General features: G+C 39.3%; 1 long non-coding RNA gene across 1 annotated transcript in view; it reads left to right on the forward strand.

The window, feature by feature from the left end:
• Positions 1-23,673, forward strand: part of LOC103477300 (uncharacterized) — a 59,316-nt gene extending 35,643 nt beyond the window's left edge. The window contains exon 4 of the long non-coding RNA XR_014091239.1: positions 20,159-23,673. This is a non-coding gene — a long non-coding RNA (uncharacterized LOC103477300). The remainder of the gene's footprint in view (positions 1-20,158) is intronic.
• The last annotated feature ends 660 nt before the right edge of the window (positions 23,674-24,333 follow it).

Raw genomic sequence — 24,333 nt, forward strand, 5'->3', positions numbered from 1 at the left:
AACAATAACATAAGCACATGTTAATGATGTCACTGAAGAAATACAACATTTAACTGCAGATGTCAGTTTTTTAGCAATATAGTATAAACTTCATTTCCTGCTTGACAAGACAGTTGTGCGCTCACCACTCAGATCCCTGTGACTGTTGGGAATTATTTTCAGGTGGGTTTTGTGCACAAGTGGTGCTTAACTGATTGTTTCTGGCAGCAGACAGTGCAGGTGGGACTGAGTCAAAATAAACTACCCATGTTGAAGGCAGCGAAGGAGCATGTCACCCAATCCTGCTCATGGCCCAGAGGGAGAGGGGGGAAAAAAATCGTTCTTCCATTTTTGGCAGTCATGTATGGCTGCGTGGTGCAACAGGATATTCACTGGGCGCTGTGATGTTGCAAACCCACTTGAATTTTTAGTGTCACAACTCAATGAGGTGGATGAGTCCCTCCGAAAAAAAAATGATGCAATTTTCATCACGCAACTATGTCAACGGGAGGCAATTTCAATACTTTGGATGGATTATGGGAGAGTTGTTATTCTATGTGAGCTACTTTTGATGTCATTGGTTCAGGACAACAGTCTGAGAACTATGGGCCTCTTTAGCAATGAGCTTTTCTGTCTAACCCTCCTTTTGGAGGGTGATAATGACTTTATGTTGGGCAATTGGTAAATCATCAGTATATCAAGGCCAGTGTCCTGCATGTTTTAATTTTCCCTGGTTAAATCCATCAAAATCAAGTGATTGGTTCATTGCCACACCTCTGCTGGTCCCCATTTTTAATTGATCTTGTGTAATCAAAGTTTCTAAAATATTCAGTTTTGGGATTAAACTGTAAGCCACACTATTTAATGAGAACAAAAGTTATTCTTATTAAATCTTAAGAATTTCACTTTTTTAAATTGAATTAGTGAAATAACCATTTTTGACTATATTTTAATTCATTGTAATGTGCCTGTAGTGTTGGATAATTAACTACAACGTTGAGAAAGTATTTCTTTTCAGAGGTGATATCGTGGAAAATAACATAATAGAGATGTAACAATTGTTTGAAATAATCTCAGCAGATGTTTGGAATACATACAGTACACAGTGATGGTGAGGGATTCATATGCAGTTTTGAAGCAAGCCTTGGGAGCAGCAAATTGTTTGATATTTTCATCAAACTTTAAACAAATCCAGTTGTTTTACTGGTACACCCCTCCCATGATGCCGCAGGGAACAACCTCCAGACTTCTTCAGGGTGCTAAAAGACTCAGCCAATTTCAAAACCACCTTCAAAATGTGATCCAGCTTGAGGCAAACACAAAAAACAAGGTAGATAAAAAAAGATAGGGAGCAGGCGAGAAACCCAATGTAGGAATGTGGCGAAGGAGGAGGAGATAGTGAGTGCAGGTGCTTGTTGTGTGTCAGCAAGTGTCAGAGGGAGGAGAGGGTTGCGGGTCAAACTTGGCCAATCCTCTGCGCTGCACTCTCATCTGAATTAAACTGTGCAAAACAGGCCCCAGGGCTCGGTTGCTAAGCAGAGAGATGGGCTTGGCGATTTCCACCGAGACCTCAGCGGCGAAAGCCTCTCTGATGACCTGAACCAGACAGCCCATAATAATGAGCTGTGCCATGGCAACAATAGAGACCCCAAATAACGGGGTGCAGTGCTCGTTTGCCGTAAAGAGGGGGGATTATGCATGTTCTGCCAGATAATTTGATTGTTCTGCTGCACCCCATGTTGTGACACAGAGTGACCACACAAATGTGCCATATGGAGCATGTTTATATGGAGGATGTTATCTCAGTGGTTTTTGCTTTAAAAAATTTTTGCCATGAAAATATTCTGTGAAAACCTTCAATGAGGCAACGCCAGGTAAACTGGTATGCCAACTTTGCGCTCTCTTCCTCTTTGTTTGTCTCTCTGGTTGAGGATGGGCAAATTTCTGGCTATTGTTTAATTTGTAGCCATAGAGACATGTTGGCAAACTTGGTAACCGTGGCAGCAGGGATCCTGTTTGTTTCCCAGAGAGCACTCAAGGTCCGCTCGTAAGGGCATTTTCTTGAGGTCTTGTTTTTTATTTTCCTCCTCCCTCTTTTCCAAGGGGGTAAGGGGGTTGCTGCAGCTGGTTCAGGAATTGCTAGTGACCTTTCAGATTTTAGAGAGTGGAGAAGGCTAAACAAGCCAAAGTCTGTTACTCTGTCAACAAACACTTAAAGGTCTCAGGAGAAGTTGGGGGGCCTCTGGGGGCCGTGGAATGCTATTCATCTGGAGTGTAAGGCGAGCGCGGCCAAGGATGCTTCAGTAGGGCACGTAAACAAGGACAAATGCCTAGCCGTTCTCGTAATAATCTGGTAGCGATATGCACACGCTGGCTGGGGCACTACGCGTGACTGCATGTTAAAGGTTAAGTGAAACATATGAATAATTATGTGCTGTCTCACTGATTCCCTTGTTTGGAGGTCTAGAAACAGTCACCAACATTAGCAGTGGCATTGCAGATGTAGATACATTTGTAGATACAATGGCAAAGGCATGGTTATCTTTGTGCTGTGTGTGTGTGTGCGTGTGTGTGTGCGTGCTTGCGAGATGAGATGACTGACAGGGTTGCAGTGACATTTTTGGTGCCATTATAATTGATTTTTTTTTTTTTGTTTGTTTTTTTTCAACTGATTAATATAGATTTGGACATCGCTACCTTAGGGCAACTAAAATGTCATGACTGAGATGTGGTGTTTTTGCACTCAGACCATTTCCTTTCCGTTTCTCTTCTTGTTTTCTTGGAAAATGTTTCCTTTCACTGGAGATGAAATGACGGATATGTAAAATTTCTTTTATCGTTCATCCCTGTGAGACCAGGTCAAAAAATGCAGTGCATTATTGCGTATTATTAATTAGCTGTAACATATCTTGCCACATTAAGGCAAAGATTTCTCTTTGTCTGATTTGAAATTTGTGTCAAAACCAACAAAATGTAGTGCTTAATTTAAAAGGTAAAGTATTCCTTTTGAAGCAAAGTGTGCCTCCCATCATAATTGAAGTATTCAAGATCACCTAACCTGTCAAGACCAAGAATTTAAGGGAGGTGTGACCAAGACTAAACTAATCTGAAATCTGCTTCAATACCATCACTGTCAATATAACAATGTTGTTATGCTGTAAGTGTTCAAAGAAAATCTGAATTTTCAAAAATGTCAAAGGTTAAGTTGTATTACAATATAACCAGGAGTGAAATTCTTCAAAACTGTATTTGTGCTGAAATTAAGACACTCACTCATGTCTTCAGGAAAGTTAAGGTGTTAAAGGTGTGCAAGAGTATTAAGGGATAACTAAAGTGGGCTGGATGCATATGTACAACACAATAACAATTTCTTTGTGAAAAATATTTAAAACTATTTACAATTTTCTTTACATGTAACAATTGCTTTTCTGCTTTCAAGGGACTTCATGTGCATGATTTATTTTGCAAGGCAGCATAAGAAAGCAGACATTTTTCTAATCTTTAAAGGAGCCTATTAGGTTCCCTGGAAAGCAACCTCATAACACACTGCTATTAATATGACACAGCAAGTTCCCAAGAGTAAAATTTAAGCAGTTTAAGTAAAAATGTGTTGACCCTTGCCTTACCATCAGGCCACTTCTCCACACACCAGCGTCATCTCGCATTTACAGAGCACTGACTCTTCCAACATTTAAAGCCCACATTTACAGAAATGTTAATTAACCAGCATACTAAGAACAAATACCATCAGCAGACGAAGAAAAGCACTTTTTAAATGACAGTGTTAGTCGTGGCCCGATGTGGCCAATGCAATTAGCTGCTGCCAGCCAAGGCGACTGTGGCGATTTTTCTTGCTTAACTCATTAGAGGGGTCTCCGGCAGTGTGCTCACTCATGTCAAGTCTGCATAATTACTTTAAAACAAGGGGGGGAAGAAATCAAAGTAGCCACTGTCTGGTATTGTTCACTGCCCCCTCATCTTGGAATTTAATTAGGCGTTCCTTTTAATAAAAGCCCATTTGGGATGAAACGCCAACGATAATAGTATTCCGATCCCCTAAAGGCTGTCACGTCTTCATCCGCTGCTCAGATGGACACTGACAGGTGACATTATGGCTTATTTTATGGGAAAATATCAAAGCGCTTTTGTGAGATGGGGGAAGAATTATGAATAAAATGAGTTATGATTTGCAAACATTAGAAACTAAAAGTAATTAATACAGGTCTAAAAAGTATTTTTTTTTAATGTGGTGTTTGAATAATTCAATATCAGCCTTTTTATAAAACTTTACTTTTTACCTTGATTAGCACAATCTAATACTATTTATTCTTTGTTGAGATGTGTAACGATGGTGTGTAATTTCAGGACAATTGCCTTGGACCAGGGTCTTCACTCAGTTATTTAGTGTCTGCCAATGAGCCTGGGGGGATTTCAGAAGGTCCAGCTTTGAGGCCTCACATCCAGCCTCACACCAACAAAACTCCAGCCACATAAGGTCTTACCAACTAAATCAGACCCTTCCACTCAGGTGCATCAGCCACAATTTCATATTTAATTGGTCACAGGTGATTTGCCCTTTTTCCAGAAGTGGTGATGGCTGTTGGATGGTCTGGCATCTGTATACATGGCCAGGCCCTCAAGGAAACGGGTTCAGTCCTAAATCCCCTGTCTGATGAATTCATAATATGGATGTGGATCAGTAAAGTGCCACCTCTTCAACTTCCACCATAAACTTCCAGAAAGTCCAGAAAGAATAAGACAACAGATGGATAGATGGTTGGACTGTTATTTGATTTTATTTAATTTAAAATATATATTTTTGATTTCAAAAAGAATAGAAAAGCAATCTATTTGTAATTTTTAAATGTTTTCAAACTCTAGTCATATTCAATAACTAAAATATGATAAGATACTGATGAGGATTGATTGGCAGATTAAAACTACATTTTGAAGATAACTTTTAAAAAGGGATCAACTTTTTTTCCCCCATTGGTTTAATGGAATATTCCAGTCTTCTAAGAAATGAAATGTCAGGTTTTCATTGTGGAGAATCATCATAACTACAGGAAATGTAGACTTAAAACATCGGCCTATTTGTAATTAATCTATATGATGCATTCCCGTTACTGAAATACACATGTATATGAAATAGATATTTTCTTAACTCACAAGGTAAGAGGCATTATGTGTATTATATGTGTCATATAAAATGTTGTTGGTGAATTATCTCTAACATGATTATCAAACACTGATATAGAATAGATGAGTAAATGAGATCATGAGTTGATCTGGATTAAGCTGGTACGTTTCTCTGCCTTTTCGTTTTGGGTTTTGCTCTGGATCACTTAAATCTGCATATCTATTTTCACAATCAGCACTTTCAATAACTCTTTCAAACCCACTCCAGTTATAAACATAGTGCTTGGGCCAAAAGGATGACGCACCAGAGTAACAAATCATGTGTATTTTTGTTGCTCAGCATTCCAAATGATAGAAATGTCGTTTACATGGCCCTCAGTGTTTGTTTTCCTGCATGATTTCCCGTAATTCAGACCAGAAATGGGCAACTGCCTTATTTCCCCTCAAAGATACAATTTGACTTGCTTCATTAGTCAAATGACCATCTACTGATCTGACACCATGTCATTAAAATATAACTTCAACTTTTGTTTTTTTTTTACTGGAAAACCTCAGGGTAGGACATTCTCCATTCCGGGTTAGTACACATTTTTTATATTGATACTCTGGAAATAAATATTCTATTCTAGTTTCTTTTTACTTCTTATCCAGATATGGAAATTAGTGAAAGCCAATTCCAAATCTGGTCTATAGTCTTAGTTTTTTCATGACCCAATTCCACATTAAATTAATACTTCTGCATTGACCAGGTATTAAACTCTTGGGAACTGAAGACAACAATTTACCTGGCCTCGCTTTTGGTCTCAATGCAACCAAGATAGGGTATGCAAGTTAATGCACATTTAACACATACCACAGTCACATTTAAAGCACTTTGTAGAGATTTAAATGTTGGAATTTTGCCTAATTTATGTCTAATTTCCACAATTGGTTTACTGGATACTTGCAGTTATATTTGTTGTAATTTTGAATGTACTGGAGAACAAAGACACAAAAAAGTAGAGAGCCAGCAAAAACACAGGGAAGATGCATATAACTTTTAAACAATGGCTTACAATAACATTTTGATATTGTAAACTTCAGATACCCAAAAAGGAATACTGTACAGTTAGCATTCTCAAATATTTTAGGTAGCTGACCATACACTTTAGTTATGTTGGTTTGCTAGAAGATGCTTGTTCTTGCCTTTTATATGGTCCAAGAGCCACTTATTCTCCTTCTGTCCTTGATTTCACCTGGACTCTCTTTGTACACAACTCGTTTCTTTCATATTTCTCCTTTGAATTCCGATGACACATTTTTTTGCCCATAAATTCACGTTTTTCGAAGGGATCGATTTCTTCTTGGAAATGAAGATGACGGCAAAGATATGTAAACACTTAAGAATCAACAAGCACCGACAGAAACACAATGTAAGAGCCCTTGATCAAACATTCACCTCAAAGGGGACGCCAATCTTTCAGTGATTGGTTGCTCTCATTTATATCTCATGACAACAGAAGGGGGAGAGAAAAGTTTAATTTCAAAGCACACTGTACAATGTACCCTTCATAGAGCAGTCAAAAATTCCAATTAACATTGTGTTTTGGTATTTCTAAAGTTTCTGTCACATTGAAGACTAAAATAATATCTATATCAAAGAAAAGATAACAAAGTGATCCTTGTCATTCCAAGCTGCACCTTAACTTCAGGACTTTGAAGTATTTACACGGAGCATTCCATCTGTCCTGATGAAGCTTTTATGGGTGTTTTTGTTTCCCTTGGTTCTATTTAATGAAAACATCAAGGACATGTTGGCCGCTCACCAAACAACTTTGAAGAATGTCTTTAAGTGGTTCTACGTAGGCAAAAGTTCTCAGTACATTTAAGCTGGCTTTGAGTTAGAAGTGGTATAAAACAGTTGATGACTGTGAAGGTGAGTGATGGACTGACAGGCTGTCCAGGTCAAAAAATACCTTTCGTCTCATGTCAGCTGGACGAGATGAAAGAGAATCACCCACTCGTCTGTCCGTCCCTCCCCCCTCCATCCATCCATCCATCCATCCATCCATCCATCCATCCATCCATCCATCCATCCATCCATCCATCCATCCATCCATCCATCCATCCATCCATCCATCTCTACCAGTTGTCCATCATTCCATCCATCCATTTGTCCAACCATGTACCAATATATCCATTAATTTACCAATTTCACCCTCTATCCATTTATCCACATACTAAACTGTCCGTCCACCAACAGATACCTGTTTAGCTGCAAGTTGAAAGGATTTGGAGTCCATACTCAATAAAACCACAAATGAAAGAAAGATGTTGACTCATGATTAAATTACATTAAATGACATAAATTCCCTATGGTACAACAAGTTTTACAGCAGTGTGAGGAAGATGAGCTTGCGAAGCCAAACGCGTTTCATGGAAATGTGCTCAGAATTAGTGACAGGGAGAAAAAGAGGGGGAAGCGCAGGGAGGAGGAGAGCAAGAAAGCAGAGGCCGAGTGAGAAGCTAATTAAAAAGATAAGTGACCAGCAGTTGTGGCCTGTCAGGGTGCAGAGCCACAGCTGAAGTTAACCCGCTTTATGCTGGATGGCAGCAGCTGACAGTCCCAACTGAGGCTTTGTATGGCCTCACCTGTGATGGAGGGGCTCTCTGTTCGCAGGTGAAGGGCTACACAGGCTGAGCTGGCACTTATACACTCTATTAGACACACACACACGCGAACACACACATAACTATTCGGCCTTCTCTTTCCCACTGTCTTGGTGCTTTTCTCTGATTCTTATTCTCTCCTTCCCCGGCCTCCTGTGACAGATCCAGGCGGTGGGTGGTGGCGCTGGCACATTGTTTCCTCCTCTGTCTCTCTCTCTCTCTCCTCTCTTTTCCTCTCTCCAACATGCACAGATACACACCTACACTCCAACGTGGGGTTATAATTAATACTTCTCCCGTATCCATATTTCATACTGTTTGCTTAGAAAGAGCCACGGCTCTGGAGTGTTGTGAGGGAGAGGGAGGGATGCTAAAAAAGATTCAGAAAAGATTAATTAAAGGTGGAAGAGGGGAAGAAAAGGGATGTGTCCAGGGAAAGCAGCAAGCTCTGCACAATGCGGCGCACTTCATTTGAATAACGGAGCAGCGTGTTTTTCTACTGTTTATATGTGTGTGTGTCATGGCGACACCACTCTACCTGAAATGAAGGATAACAACCGCACAGGATTAGAAAACGCGCCATCTATCCTCCAAGTCTTCCCCTTCCTCCTCCCTCCCCATCCTCCCCCACTTTCTCCACATTATTTGTATTCAAGGTTTTTCAAAATGACATTGCAATCTGATGATGCACCAGCCCATTATATTGTCTAGCAGGACAAATACCCCACCGTTTTTCTGTGTAGAACTAACACAATTTTTCCATGTCAAAATCTGTGTGTGCGCGCACGTGTGCGTGTGTGTGTGTGTGTGAATGAGATAGAGGGTACGGGGTAGTTGCGTTGGTAATATTCTGACCGTCCAGGGTGGAGGCAGGGCCCGGGAATATTGTCATTAATCCTGGAGGAGGGCCACAGCGCACTCGGATTATTAGAGAAATAAATTTGCATGCTGCATATGAGCCAGGTGAAAAGCACCGAAGGCGCAAATTATATTTCCCTGACAGGCCGAACGGGAGAACGGAGGCTGCCACCATCTTGCTCCAGTCCACACAGACTAACGCACACATGAGGTACAGAGCTTTGAAAATAAATATTAACACCCCCACATTTTTTGTTTATATTTTGCAACTTACAACCACAAACTTAATTGTGTGTTTGCATGGTTTTATGTGATGGATCAACACAACGTGCCTAATTGTGAGAGGTAAAGATAGTGATACAGGGTTTTCAACATTTCTTACAATCAAAATCTCAAAAATGTAATGTGTAGGTAAGACTAACCTAATTTTCTCTAATACAGATGAATAAAAAGTTGAGCAAATTGTCTTCCGAGGCCCCTGAATTAGAAAATAGAGTCCACTAATTGAACTAACTAAGTGTGTTAGTTCAATTTCAGTATAAATTCAATTGTCCAGCTGAGGCTTAGAGGTTTGTTGGAGAGCATTTGTGAACAAACAGCTTCATGAAGAACAAGGAACAAAACAAACAAATCAGTTAGAAAGTTGTAGAGAAGTTGAAATCAGGGGTGGGTTGTAAGACAATATCCCAAGCTTTGCTATACTCTATTAAATGTATAGAGTGTAGCATAACAGCAAACCTACTGACAGTTCAGGTCATCCACCTAAACTGACAGGTTGGGCATAAAGAACATTTATCAGAGAAGCAGCCAAGAGACCCATCGTAACTTTGGAGGTGCTGCAGAGATTCAAGATAAATATTAGTTGCGCACTTCAGATATCTTTCCTCGGTGGAGGAGGAGCAAGAAGAAAAGTAGTGTTGAACAAAGCTGTACTTCTGTAGTCAGTTTGCCAAAAGCCATGTAGGTAGTTGGAATAAATATGTGGATGAAGGTACTTTGATCAGACTAGACCAACATGGACAGTCCTGGAAGGAAACCTGTTAGACACCCTAAAACACTTGAAGCTGAGGTGGAGATTCAAATTAATTATAATGTCAGAGAAACAGTAGGATAGTTTACATCAGAGCATATGTATGTGTATGAAAGGCCCTATTAAAGTCAAGACTTGAATATTTTAACTGAGACATAAAAACACAGATGCTCTCCGGCCAATCTCCGGCTTGTGCTGTTCTGCACAAAAGTCTCTTCAGTCTCTAGTGGTACAAAGCTGGTAAGGCAAGCCAGTTTTATGTGTGTAGCACATTTTCAGGGGAAGAAATTATTAGAAGGGAAAACGGCCACAAACAAGCAAAGGGACATTTGTAGACCCACACCTTAAAAGTGTTGCAGATGTAAGTGCAGTGAAATGTGGTACTACAAACAATTGACCTGGACTCATTTTATTTCCACATCAGAATTGCAGTATTCACTCTGCTGTGTTGCTCTAACACGCGAATACTCAATAAATTACATTAGGGTTTGTGTTTACAACGCAACCAAATGCGGGGGAAATCGTCAAGGGGTAATGCCACTACAAGGCACTGTGCTTTAGGCTGAACACTTCTATATTTCTATACGTGAAAGAAGGATGAGCAGGACTTTACTTTGTTTCTTGCTTATCTTCCCGTACAGAGGAATTTACAACGAAACACAAGTAGTACTTAGATTGTGTGTAGGTATAGACAAACCCCTGAGGAATGAAAGCTATGGGAGGACATTTTCAACATTTTCATCCAAGCATGTGTGTAAACCACCTTGTTTTTTAGATGCGTGTGTGTGTATTTGGATGGGTCCTGTGGCTCTGGGCTGTCCTCTAACCCTGCCTGTAATGGTCCATGCAGGCTCGGCTTAATGGGGTAGACACTGGTGTCAACTTCATTACTTTGCATCTATCGCCAAGAAGAAAAGTCTCTCCTCGCTCGCACTTTGACCACGCTTCGTTAGTGTCTCCTGCCCCCTTTGCCTTTCTCAAACCTCTAAAAGGAAATGTGAAACACTTTCAGAAGTACACTGATGAGATAATTTAGCTTCAAGCTGATTCAGTTGTATTTACTTCAAATGAGGCTATTTGGAGACGTGTCAAATAAGGATTAAAAATCCGACTATGGCTTATACATAGCAGACAATCTGCAAATTGCAGAACTTCATCAGCCTACAAATTGTCTTCAAATTGGTAGATGGTCCTGAAATGAGGGCTGTAAGGAGGACACAACAGTCATAGTTTGTTGCAGCCTTGGTTTTTGGGTCATAGTTTCATACACTTATGGTACAAAAGGCAAAATAAACAGATGCTAAGTGCCAAGTCCCTTTTCATCTATTTCAAACAGAAATAAGACCTTAGAAAAACAAATCAGTCTCATTAATGAAAAGGCTTTAAAGTAGCAGGCTATCCATTACGAGGCAGGACTTGTCTGCTAACTTCACTATGTTTGATGTAACTATTCTAAGTTACAAACATAAATTTGCTGTTGATCTGAACTGACCAACTATAAGTCTGATCACCACCGACTGTACTGAAAAACGAGAATCAGAACGTATTTCTGATCAGTGAACTCACAATTCCCAGGAGCTAGCAGGTTGCTGACCGCAATTCTTTACCACATGGAAGATGTTCTTATATGACGAGTTAATACATGTATAACCTCTAGTTGTCCTGTAATAAACATGAGACTCTGGCTTTGCCATTCAAATCAAACAACAGTTATTATAGAAAAGCGACATTGCCTCTGAGAGACGCATTGGTTACCTTCCAGGTCCAAGATTCTGCTGTGATGGACGATTCAGTTTGAGGAGTAACTTAAGATTCCTGTTTAAAGAGACTGGCAAACCAAGGCAGCTCCTCACAGCAAAGGCCTGATTAAAGCAGCATTAAAAAAGATTAAAGAAGCACTTCAGTAGAGATGTTTCCCTAGACCATACAGATGAAGATGCATGGTTCTATATGTCCACTGCAGTGTTTCTGTCAGTCATCTTTCATCTCTTGGCCTGTGCCTATAGGCAGAGAGCGAGCAGCAGGCGGTGTCATTCTGTTCTAAAGTCCCTAGTTAGGCATGCATATATTCCTATTATAGTCAGTGCTCCCGGAACAAGACAACAGAGAGCAAACAGAATGACCTTGAAATATTTATCCCCAGCTTCGCTTCGGAGAATTAAGTTTGGTGTCAGGGGCAACTCGCAGCTATCCAGTTTCACTTTGTGTGGAAGGGTACGTGCCTGCGAACACAAAACCCACACACATACACACGTCGTGTCCTCCTTTAGCCGGCTGTGTTGAGTGAGACAAACGGCTCATGTACCATCTTGCAGTGTTGAATATTGAAAGCGGTCAGGGAGGCAAGGCTTTGATTGGGACAATAAAGGCTGATGAGCAGGATCTTAGAGCATGGGAGAGGAGAGCATGCATGCTTGTGTATTTGTGTGTGTGTGGGGGTGTGTGTGTGTGTGTCACAGTGCAAGAGAAAAAGCCAAAACCATGAAGTGGATGCCAAGAGCTGCTAGGCCCAAAATACTGTTACTTTGTTTTAGTGTGTGTGTGTGTGTGTGTGTGTGTGTGTGTGTGTGTGTGTGTGTGTGTGTGTGTGTGTGTGTGTGTGCGTGTGTGTGTGTGTGTGTGTGTGTGTGTAGAAGGGAAAAGGATGGTTAAGAATGGTGCAAATGACCCAATCTGAGTGAATGTGGGTCAGACACGAGACCTGCTAAAGTTGTAGGTTTTAATTCCATGACCCACGATGCCTCTTTGTGCCTCCCGGTTACGACGTCCCGTTAATAGAGACTGATTACAGGCCGGTATCAAAAGGTATTTTTGTAGTTTCTTAAACTAATTATTTGACAGATGCATCCTTAGCAAAGGGGACTAATTGGTGAAACAGTTATGATGGCACAAACAAGACATTTGAGCTGTCAGAAAATTGGTGGGGTTAATTTGAAGGCAAACCAGAGAGACAGAAAACCTAAGATTTGTGTTATAATTACCCGTTGGACCATAAAACACCAATTATGAAAGGTCAAAGATAAGTCAGACAGTGAAGCTGTAAACTGACTTCATGATTATACCTGACACTTTGTGTTGCAACTGTAAGTAATAGCAAACTCAGAGTTTACTGAATTAATAAAATGATTTTGACTCTCATATGCAAAACTTAACACAACAATAATTTCTGATTGGTTGACTGGTTATTTTTTGTAACAGTGCTTCTTGGTTAAAAATCTTGTACCACTGGAAAACTTACGTATTGATACTTAAATCTTTGTGAGGGAAATGCAAGTGAGTTGATTTTTTATTTTTTAACTTTTTACAGTGCTCTTTTACGCTTTTGCTAGATTCATATGCATGCTTCTTTTTGCAAGCTGCATTAAATGATGGTCCATTTAATGCAGCCTGAGTTGTCTGGACAGAGGTGCTACCTGTAAATGTTTGAACAAATCCACTAAAAACGAGCAGCTAAAATATTATCACTACTCATTTTGTATTGTCCAGATTTAGAAATTGAACAAATAAGAAATAGATTAAAAAAAATAAATACAAATCTTGAGTTCATTAACTCATCAGACCAAAATATTAAATAAAGAATGCCACTCGCAGATCGGCAGTGAGTGTGTGAATGAAATCGCAAGGAACTAAAAAGCATCCGTCTCCTTCTTCAGGATTCTCCATCAGGGTACGCCATGTGAAAATGGAGACAGTGCAGCACAACTGTAAACCAACCAAGACTTGCTTAGTAAAACAGACAGCTTGGCCAATGACATCACAAATCACAGAAGAAGCCAGGAGCCTCCAGGTGTGTCTGGAGGTGCTGCAGACGACAGAATAACTGTTCGCAGCACTTTTGAACATTTCAAGAGGCATGGATACTTTTTCAAAGTACGACATATGTACTGACAGAACATTTCGGGAATGAAGTTCTTAATCATGCACATATTTAGTGTTAGCTTTTTATTTTAAAATCCAGTCCCCCTGCATGTCGGACAGAAATAAATATTTTTCTTTCCTTTCGTAAAATTCTTCACAAAGTTTAAATCCCAGTCCTATTTTACAGTTACGACTTTTCAACCCCCGATGATGAAGAATCACCAGCAACTTCTTGATATATATTTAGACGTTTCGCTAATGATCCATCACAGAATAATCTGAAGGGACATCTGTACAGAAGATGCATGATGGGATGCCTTGCCAAAAGCCTCTTTGTTGTACTTATGTAATTGTCATGTTCATTGGGAATTTTTTATTGAAACAATAACAAAGCACATGTCCACAAATTAGCTTCACTTTCTCCCATTCAACTTCTCATTGTCTGCAATGCCTGTGAGGGCTTAGAATAATGGATGATTGGAGAGGAGAAAGGAATCAGTGAGAAGCGTGTGTGTGTGTGTGTGGGTGTGTGTGTGTGTGTGTGCGTGTATGCGTGCAGCCTTTGGCAGTGTGGTAAAGAAAAGCCTCCCAGACTGTTTGAGCCCAGTGGAAGGAAGCCTGCCAGTTTCTCCACCACCGGGACTCTCTGACCTGCGCTTGTGCTTGTGTGTGTGTGTGTGTGTGTTTTTATTATGATTGTGAAGCCTTCGTATGGTTCTGTATGCGTCCAATCTCTGTACATTTATATAGAGCGTGTGAATGCGCATACTTGTGTTTCCGTCCATTCCAGAAATTGGTTGTTGGCCATGTGCACCTGTGTGTTGTTGGGGGTGAGTGTGTACATGTGTGGGAAGGAAGCAGATGAAGAGAAGACTCGCCTCATGTTCAGCGTGATCTGAAGCCTCACCTATGTCAATATATTTAGTGTACAACCCAGCTCCGTTTCTCATTATGCATTCTCATCTACTGCTCGATGTTGCGAATCTTACATCTCAATTAGCCTCTGCGTTCTGGACATAATCCAGCATTATTTGTGGCGAGCAGCGGGATATTAAAGCAACTAAAAAATGGCATCAAAAGCAAACATGAAGCCCAAATAATAGTTTTCCTCATAAATATGAATGCCATGACATTATTTTGTTGCGCGTTTTTATCTTTCTGTTCTGCGTGTGTGGTTAAATTAGACATGAGTGTGACCATTAAAAGGTTGTTTGGCTGTTATAATGGCTAGTTGCAGCTTTTTGGGAGATTATTGTCCTGTTGATGACACATTTTGGGCCATGCTTCAGCTGTTGAACAGATGGCCTCACATCTGACTCTGGAGTACAGAGACATTCACAGTTTACTCATTGACTGCAAGGTGTCCAGGTTGTCTGGTGGAAAGACAAGCCCAAACCATCAACCTTACAATTCCTTGCTTGCCAGTTGGCATGAGATCTCCACACACCAGACCTTACTTCAATAGTCTTGGTCTATATCTATGTTGTTTTTGGCAAATGTTAGTCTGGCATTCATGATTTCCCAGTTTGGGCAGTGTGAATGTACTTGAGTTTATTTAAGGACAAAAAAATAAATAAAAATCTGACGATTAAATCTGAGAAAAAGAAAAAAAAATGTGGTGAATACAATTTCATTCTGCAAAATGATGGACTGACCTTAAATAATGGCAGCAACAGCTGCTGCCATTATTTCATTGCAGATGTATTTCCACCATTGCATTTAGTTAATACACACCTCTGGATCAGAAAGGTGCCAAATCTCATGTCTTAACAGAAATGATGATGATTTTGAAGAAGAGCTGGTGCTCTTCATGTGTAATCCTGTGGAAGCTGCAAAAATTAGCTTTTCTTAGATATTAAAAAAATATTCTTCCCCTAAATTCAAATGCTTTCCATTACATTGTTGAAAGTTACTCACATGGCTGTAGCCTCCAAAACTCCGTTTCTTAGAATAAACCAACCCTGTTGAAAACAGTGGCAACTTTTAGGAAAGAGTGAATGTCTTATTCACCGAAACAAAATTAGCTACGGGCAATTTCAAACTCGTGCCGCTCTGATCTTTAAAACAAGAAGACTCCATGGCTTTTACTCTCCAGTGAGAAAACGTACTATTTTGTGATTTAGCTAAACTGACTCTTTATACACTTACCTCCTCTTTGGGTTGGTATCGTTAAGATGTTTCGATCCGCCGGTGAAAGAGTCGGATCAAAGCCTTGCTGAAGGACACCTTGACAGTAGCTGCTCAAGGAGGAAGCAGCTTTACTTTCACATACTTCAGGTTTTAAAATGCAGCCAGTGCCTTGTCAGCATAATCTTGGATCCTGGCCCAGAGAGTTCTCCTTAATCTTACATTACCATATCTGCTATGGAGAGCCATATGAACCTGTGAAATGGGAGCAGAATGCCAGATACATACACAAGTGAATACACACACATTTTACCCGTTTACTGGACCCTTTGTTTTTGAGTGGGCTTTTATTGCGTCTGACATGATGTAAATTTCCCTCCAAAATGTGCTGCTACTATAATGCCCTTTATGAAACTTTCAATCTGACTTCTTACTGAAGAGTAACAGATGAAAAATAAAAGTCTTTGACAAAGCAAACAACCGTAATCATTTTTTTTTCACAACCAGTGCCTAAATGCCCTATATTTATAAAGGTAAAATCAGAGGCATATTCAATAACTTTTTGCAGCTCTTCACGGTTATTCTGAGCAGCTGCAGCTTGTTCCATTTTTATAGAGATGGTTCATTCATCATTAGATGGATGTCTGTTCATGTAAAACTTGTGGGTCACCATTTTCTTGTACGGATATTGCTTTTTCTGATGGTATTGTAATAAAGCTGCAAGAAGAAAAAAAGAATCAAGGTATCTGCAGGATAAAGCTGATTTTGCTAAAATACGTCCTCATGAGGCACAGAGCCTGATGGTGTTTTTTTTGTTTTTTTTTTAGCTCGTTGGACATGGTGGTCACCTTATTGAGTAAGAAATTCCTGGCAAACCTCGAAGAATCACACTTGGTTATATGTTATTGAATCTGAAATGAATTGATTGATTACTTTGCACCCAGAAATGTGAATTTCCTGTTGCCCTATGGCATTTACACCTAAGGAGCGATTTAATAAGCCACAAACTCTGAAATAATTAATATTTTTAATTTAATACATTGAAACTACATTCCATGGAAATCTGGAAGTGTATTGTATTGAATCCCTTTGATTGTTTAGTGCAATCAGTCTGTTTTGTGAATTATTCTGCTGTAAATATCATTGTCTTTGTGTACATTTCATGTTTATGTAGGTGACTAATTACATATTATTATAAATCCCAGCGGGTTCAGATTGCTCATTTGGGAATTTGAGCCTCTTCTTTAAAATATTGTGTTAAAGATTCCTTTGGAGACATTTGTCCAGAGGTCATTTTTATGCTGAGAAAGTTGAGCTCTTTTTTTTTTTTTTTTTTGTTAAAAAAATCTATTGGTCAGTTAATCAGACATTTCGTTCAGACTTCTATCCCTACTTGGATGGTCCAATTTTCACATCAGTATTTAATTTACAAAGCAGTGAGAGCAGCCCAGGTGTAAGAACATTAACAATGGCTCTTTTCTATTCCTGAATCCCAGCAAGTCACAGTGACACTGAGCTTTTTATACAGGGCAACAGCACCCTGGAAAACAAACAGCTTCATGGAATTGAGCCATTTTGTGTTTCTGCTTTTGTATTACAGCGTCTTTTGTCAAAAATAGCCTGAAGAAATGGTCTTATCTGGGAAAAACAGGTCTGTTTCTTTTCTGTTTTGTTTTCTTATTAAATGGTTCAATTTTGGAGGGAACTCTTCCAAAAAGAGCTGTTAATCTGAAGCTACAGTTCCGGTCAGAAGTTTACACAGACTCATCGTAGGCATGAATGTCATATCAATTTAGGGCTTTTAAGGATTAATTTGAGCTGTTCTTTTTCAATGCTGAATGATACAACATACACCTGCAAGTATTTAAAAAAAAGAAAAAAGGATTGTGTCACCTATGACATATTTCTTAGTTGGAGAACAGAAAGTAATTCGTGAAATCAAGTAAATCTGCAACTTGAAATAATCTAATGCATGAAGGAGAGATGAGAAGGATATTTGGAAAATTTAAGGTTTTTTGGGATCCAAACAGATTGTGTTCAATCCCATCCATGAATTATATAGTTTCATAGATTGAATCTATCTAATTCATAGATCGTTTCTTCTTAGCTTTTTAATTTTTCAAATCATATCAGTAAGGAAAACACAATTTTTGTAAAACCCTGAGTGCTACTTCTTAAATTACAGAGTTTAAAGCTAACTTTGTTCATGTTTCATTTTTAATTGTACAACTTTATCACATACAAATTTTATGAGTAATAATGATAGAAACTATTGAGTTATTTTCAGTAAACGGACCCACAAACTTTACATTTAAGGCATTAATTGTTTGCAAATTGTAAAAGTGTAGTCATTGATTTGAAGTAAAATTAAAGAAATTAAAAAATAATATAATTTTTATGCCTTTTTTTTTTTTATTATTTTCATACTGGTACCTTGAGTAGTCTTTTGGCGTTATGCCAGCACGAGATTGAAAGCCTGCCAGTCTATCAGAGAACAAACGTTTTTCATCAACAATTTAGAAATATTTCAGACGATTGCTAAATTTACCCCTAATAGCCATTAAAAGCATTGAATGTAAATGTTTAGCCTATGAAAGCCTGTAGTGTTGTTCACTGACCTGTCACAGTAAGTCCATCTTGCTTTCTCCAACAGCTCCAGACAGCTGACAGTAGCCTTCTCCTTCCTTTCTCATTTTCACTCGTTGTGATAAAGAGCATATGTGAGTTCTCCGTCGCAAAATTACCCCCCAAAGCTATTCTAACAATCCACCCTATGTGGGCGTACATTTCACGATCGCTCTGAATCAAAGGTGATGCTGGCAGGCAGAGAAGTTGACCGGGAGAGGGGAGAGATGTTTTACGTGTTAACCTTCGTTGAAAGGCAAAGCTGGAAGAGCCCGAGTACGTGGCAGCAGACACACTGGGACATGCAAGTAGCCTGTAGCCACAGCAGGGATCAGCTGTCCGCGTGCTTTTCCAATGTGCAAGCCTGCCAGCAGATATGATTAAACAGGCTTTGATGAAATAAATGCAGCTATTGATTTGGAATGGGTGCGTGACTTTCCGGCCCCCAAATTCTACCAAAAGCAGATGTGTGGAAGCAGGGAGGAGCTTTGCTTTTGAACCCATGTCCATCACCGACAATGAAGGGATGTACTTGCTTGGTAATCTTTGACAGCATTTCGGCAGAAATAGGTTCTACATGGAAGAAGGTGTGCTAACACAGAGTTAGCACTCCGGTCTTTGCTGGTCCTCTTCATGTCCATAAGATCTGAAAAGCTGGCCTGTAGATAAAGGAGTTTTGTGGGAGACTTTGTGTATGATGCTAGCATGCTCTCTCCGACACCCCCACCCCGAGTTTAAACTGTAAGACGTCAATAGCCAACCTGTAAATGACAGGCACAAAGGGAGTGCGTTTAGCTGTGTGGCTGGTTCTTAAAAAGGTCACACGCACACACACACGCACACACGCAAACCACAAACACACACAAAGAACAAGCATGAAAACCTTCATGCAATTTTGTGCAACTACTGAGACGCCTCAGGGTTTGCTTACTTGAATATTTTTATCAAATGATGAAATGAGTTGGTGGAGCCTCTCAAAACCCATAAAATAGACACCAGAGTGCATTCTCACAACAAACAGAAACTTTAAACTTGCTTCACTAATGCTTTTGCTGTGTTTCAAAGCTACATTTTACAAAATGTTACAAAAGATGTGTGCTCTCTTGTAGAGGAGCAGTCAAGTTTTAGTAAAATTTCACTATTTTTTATTTAGCCAAACAAAAAGAATCTGTCCAAGCTTCTTGCCGTCCAGTTTTAAATGGTTAGATGGGTTGTTGCATGAATTAAAGCATGTGAGAGGAACACTAATCACTATGTTTGAAACTGGTAGCAAAACAATTATTGATTTGCAAATGAAAATATACACAAGTGCCAAAGCCTATGACTATACATTACACACCAGACAGTGAATATAAAATCCAGTGGTCAGTATTCAGTGATAAATAGTGTCCAGTCATGCACATACTCCTCAAGAGCTGGCAGGTTTGTTTGCCCTGTTGAGGCCAAAAACAACGTTTGTTCTGACCAGACCATCATACGTGCTGTGCTAGTTCACCCTCAGATGGTTGATGATGCAATTCTTAACCATGGGTGTAGCATTGATGATTAGTCACACCACTATTACAGATTATTTCTAAAATTACATGAAACATGTATTTTATATTATGAGTATGTCCTTTTGCAGAATTGCACTTTTTCCTCATTTGATGCCATCCCATCAAGCATGTTGGAAGTAAAACATGATTAGTGCCAATGCAGACAACTGAGCAAAAATATTTCATAAAATGTGAGATGAACTGATGTCGCATAATCTCTTGTTTGCAAAGATTGATCTGATTGGTCATAGTTTATAGGCTTAACCAGTGTAGACAACCTCACTGACTTCTTACATATATATATATTTTTTTTATCTCTCCTCCCCCCACAATCATCCCTTCATCTCCATCTCACCAGGCATGTGCTTGATGAAAGAAAAACAGAAACAAGAAAGTGAGAAAAAGAGGGAGACGGATCGGATTTCCATTCCACGTTGGATCACTGGAACGGAGTCTAAAACCACAGAGCGTACTGGCACTGGACAAAAAGGCTGGATTCAATAAATATGTGGACTAAGCGCTCCTATTCAGACCCCACAGTATTGAATTCCTTATTTAGGTCATTTACACTGGGCAAAATTGATACAGTATGAAGCTCAAATCTCTGTCTTTGCCCTTCTAAATAAAAAAAAAAAGGAGATTAGAGCAAAGCCAGTGTGTGGGAGTGCAGGAACGGGCTGAAAAGGATGAAGAAGCCATAAAAGAGGGAGTGGAGACTGTAAATGTTTGTGTATTCTGGCAAAATAAATGACAGGGTGAAGAGTAGAAAACAAGAAATTAGAGAGCAGGAATGGAAAGCTGAAACAAATTGAATGAAAGGCCTGGACAAAGTGATCAAGGGACACAGCAACTGCGTTTGCCGATGCACGTGCAAGAAAACCACTGGCATTTTGACGTTTTATTAGAGCCTCAATGAGATCTGCAGAAGACAATGCTCCTTTGCCTTCTCGTTTAGCCTGATCTTAATTGGCCATTAGATTGAAAAATAGCTGATACCTCCTCTCCGCTCCTCTTCTCGTCCTCTGCTTTTCTCCTGAGCAGCTTTGCAGCTGATTAGACCTTTGATTTACCAATAAACACAAAGAAACAGATTAGCTTTAGAGCTCAAGCACTATCAGACAACCTAAACTGTGTCAGGAATAGAAAAATCCTCACTGAAGCCTCAGTGCTGAGTACATAAAGTCAGATTTTTGCTGGAACAGTTTGAATTTGAGCTAAGATCAGGTTAGAAGCTGACTGCTACACAGAGATAACTTTCTTCAAATCTTTGCTTGTGTCTTCTTGCGTGTTGTTAGCATGTGTTCCCTGTGCATGGGTTTTCTATGGGTACTCCAGGTTAACAGACTAAAATCATTCAATCTAAATGTGATGAGCCAGGAAAAAACCAGGAACAAATCACCAGGGCACAAACAGAAAAACATTCATCTCTGAGAAAACAGTGATTTCCTTTTATTTTTTTTTGCCTTATTTCTCAGGTGATGTCATGAAGAAATCACCCTATGCTTTAAAATTTTTAAATTATAAATTTTGTGTTTGATTTCGGCTTGTTTACAGAGAAAATGTTCCGGGTGGCGAAATGCACAGCTGATTAACATGCCGTCTGCTTGGTTAGTCATTTTACTGTTCTTGTCGGTTTCTGTCAATAAGGTGGACATCTGAAAGGAACACATGGCAACTTAAACCTGCAGGTACTTTATGCTATTTAATGAGGACACCTGGTTGGGTTTCTGTTACTGAACAAAGATGGACCAAGCTGAATGCGTTGCTATGGCAGTGCTTCTCAACCAAAGCTTACGCAAAACTCACTTCAGATTCTGAATCAGAACAAGCTGAAGCAGAATAACGAGACGATAACGACTGCATTACTTTGGAAAACATTCCATGTTTCCAGCTGAAGATGAGGACGGTGAAGAATGCTTTGTGGACTCGTAGGGGAGGAGCGAGGACACAACATGGGAGACATTGAAGTCTGCAGAATGCTCTTCAGTTTCTCATCGTATGGTGAGTTTTACAATGTTTATTATTTTTGATCGGATATAGGAACAAATCTTTTTAAACTCTGACGTCTGTTTTCTCACCAACCTTGTTCGCAGCGTGCCAACATTCAAATGTTCAGATCTTGTTTTTATTTCTATGATGCATACATACAAATGTGAATGTATGTGGATACGTAAATGTACATGCACACTTGTGCACCAGGTACCACTTCAGTGGCTGCTGATAACCTCCAGCCTCCCTGCAATAGTGAACAAGTTAAAGAAGGTTTAAGCAACAAGACCTCTCTAATTTGATATATAAAAAAAACTTTTCACTTCTTTTTTTTGTTACGTTATCATTAGCCTGACAAAATCAAAGACTGAAACTCCATTCCCTCATGCCAAACCATTCCAAACTCATATTGACCTTTTTTTTTTTTTTTTTGTAGCTCTTATCTTCCAAAGCTGCAGATGACTGCACTCCATGCCTTCTCTTTTTTTTTTGGTTTTCTGTTTGTTTGCTTTCTTGTTTTTTGTTTTTTTCTCTCTCTCTCTGCAAATCTCACACTGGGCTCTTATGATAAATAAGACTTTACCCACAATGAGTGGAACTCAATCAGTGCTTGTGTTGGCTGAGAGTGGGAAAGACAAGGATAATTACTCACTAAATAGGCAATCACCGAGGTGGCGCCCACACAATCACGCCAGTGTGTGTATTTTGGGGAACTTCCATGAAGCTACTGGCCAAAAGTCTTGGAAAACGGAGAACTGAGCAGTGAAGTACAATGAGTAACAGTGCCACCATTATCGTATCGTAACTTACAGTTAAAAGTAGAGTTAGTGGTTAAGGTTAGTAATGTGCTGGGTCTGTTTTATTAAGAAACTTGCTGCCTGGTTTCAAATGGCAGAAGAGATGGGACAGTCTTTAGATACTGCCGATTATGTGTGGCTCAAAAAAATAGTGCTCTTATGTGTATATGATGCATATGATAAGAAAAAAAAAAACGCTTGGAAATTAAACCTAACCTCTAATCCCTTTACCATTTAATATGGGTTGAGGATTGAGCTTCTTCCACTCTGTCAAATCTTCTGATTTAATGCATTTTGTGGGTTTACTAGTGAACCTCCCTATCCCCACACTCAGGGTGATCGCCCTCTGATTCTTTTAAAACAATCAAATGATACTTCATTCAGCACATGCACAAGCAGAATGCCTTGCTTGTGCATCTCAACAATCCTGCTAGGCGGGAAGATATAAAAGCTTTTTTTTTTTTTTCCGTTTGCCATCATGACAGGGTAAATGCCTGATGAGAAAGGATGTTAAAGTACAGACTTGAGCTTGTTAGGACTATGGTCTTAAACCTTTGATCAGGTCTTAAACCCTGACTACACAGGGAGTTTAGTTCAAATGCAATTTTCAATTGTTTGACAGAATTTCTTCTCCTTTACTCCAGTTTTTTATACTCTGTTGTTACCCATTTTAACATCTGCTTTCAACCTCATAAAACGTGTTCTGGAGTGTCTGTCCCCTCTGGTCTGGCCTTCAAGGTGTTGCTAGTGTTGCACGTCCATTTTTCCCTTTTTGACTCGTTTTCTCTGCGACCTGGTCAAGGCTGCTTTACAATTAGAAACGAAATGGATGTAAAGTCTCCACATTTCCCACGTTTCATTTAGTTACTAAAGTTTTTCTTCCTCTTCAAGTTACTGCATCCACACCATGTTTGTAGTCTGATGCAGTTATATCCAATTAAATGTCTGTTCAAGACTTGAAAATGACCGTTTACATTATTTGCACACATGGATAAAAACACAACTAAAGGTTGAACACAGCTGACGTCTCTATCATTCACTCCTCATTATGTAGGATATCAATTTATTTGGAAATATGCAACATGAATGTCTTTGAGATAGCATAATTGACAGATGTGTAATGTAAAACATCTGTAATATGCTTTCAAGTAAACTGAATGAAAACAGGAAAGCTGTGATAAATTTTACATTACTTTTGCTCACCAGTCTAACAAGTGCAAATGGTGCTTATCTGCTTTGAATAAAATATGAATCTATCAAAAACAGACTTGGTATCATCCTTGGACAGTTGTTTTCATTGAAGTTAATGACGGCACAGGAGCTGATCATGTATGCTGGATTCTGTTTTATTATTGAGCAATTATTATTTGGAATCTGACCAGAAAAGATACGTTTATTTGCATTGGTGACGCATTGAGTCTGTGAGAGATTAATCAGCTTTGGCATGAACACGTAAATTATTAAATTGCTATTTTAAAATGGAAATGCTTCTGGCTGCACGATGACCAACAGTCATCACTACTATCTTGTAGAATTAAGGTCTGATATTTAAATGTAGGTGAACTTCTTACTGTACTCCTAATTGATTTTAGATACAAATGTATGTGTGTGTGCCCTTGTATTTGCTACGTTGTAAGTACCATTTTCCTAACACACACAATTCATACTGAACTGTGACTTTGTTGGCTCATTTTATTGTTCTATTTTTATCTACTTTTTAATATTTTTACTGCTGGTATTTTTTTGT

The sequence above is a fragment of the Poecilia reticulata genome, chromosome 15 (genome assembly GCF_904066995.2).
Source record: "Poecilia reticulata chromosome 15, P_reticulata-male-v2, whole genome shotgun sequence".
NCBI classification, from domain to species: domain Eukaryota; kingdom Metazoa; phylum Chordata; class Actinopteri; order Cyprinodontiformes; family Poeciliidae; genus Poecilia; species Poecilia reticulata.